Source organism: Arachis hypogaea, unplaced genomic scaffold (assembly GCF_003086295.3).
Source record: "Arachis hypogaea cultivar Tifrunner unplaced genomic scaffold, arahy.Tifrunner.gnm2.J5K5 arahy.Tifrunner.gnm2.scaffold_26, whole genome shotgun sequence".
Taxonomy (NCBI): Eukaryota; Viridiplantae; Streptophyta; class Magnoliopsida; order Fabales; family Fabaceae; genus Arachis; species Arachis hypogaea.
The window spans coordinates 307051-307940 of NW_027255453.1; positions in this window are offsets into that span (position 1 = coordinate 307051).

Here is an 890-nt window from a genome sequence, read left to right on the forward strand (position 1 = left end):
ACTTTTTGATAAAAAGATTATTTTTTTAGTTTCAAAATTTAAAAATAAAAAGTTTTCATCTTTTTTTTGTCTTCCTAATATTACTGGACTTTATTTTATTTTTTAATTTTCAATAAAAAATTTTAATGTTTAAATTTAAAACTTCATAAAAATAAAAAATTTTGTCTTTTCAAATCCTAAATTTTTTTCAAGAACATTTTTTTATTTTTTTATCACCGGATAATGCTATTTTTTCATAAATACAGAATAAATTAATTTTAAAAATTTAAACTTTTTAAATTTTTGTTTATTGGATATTTTCTAAAATCTTTATTTTTCGACTTTTTGATAAAAAGATTATTTTTTTAGTTTCAAAATTTAAAAATAAAAAGTTTTCATCTTTTTTTTGTCTTCCTAATATTACTGGACTTTATTTTATTTTTTAATTTTCAATAAAAAATTTTAATGTTTAAATTTAAAACTTCATAAAAATAAAAAATTTTGTCTTTTCAAATCCTAAATTTTTTTTCAAGAACATTTTTTTATTTTTTATCACCGGATAATGCTATTTTTTCATAAATACAGAATAAATTAATTTTAAAAATTTAAACTTTTTAAATTTTTGTTTATTGGATATTTTCTAAAATCTTTATTTTTCGACTTTTTGATAAAAAGATTATTTTTTTAGTTTCAAAATTTAAAAATAAAAAGTTTTCATCTTTTTTTTGTCTTCCTAATATTACTGGACTTTATTTTATTTTTAATTTTCAATAAAAAATTTTAATGTTTAAATTTAAAACTTCATAAAAATAAAAAATTTTGTCTTTTCAAATCCTAAATTTTTTTTCAAGAACATTTTTTTTATTTTTTATCACCGGATAATGCTATTTTTTCATAAATACAGAATAAAT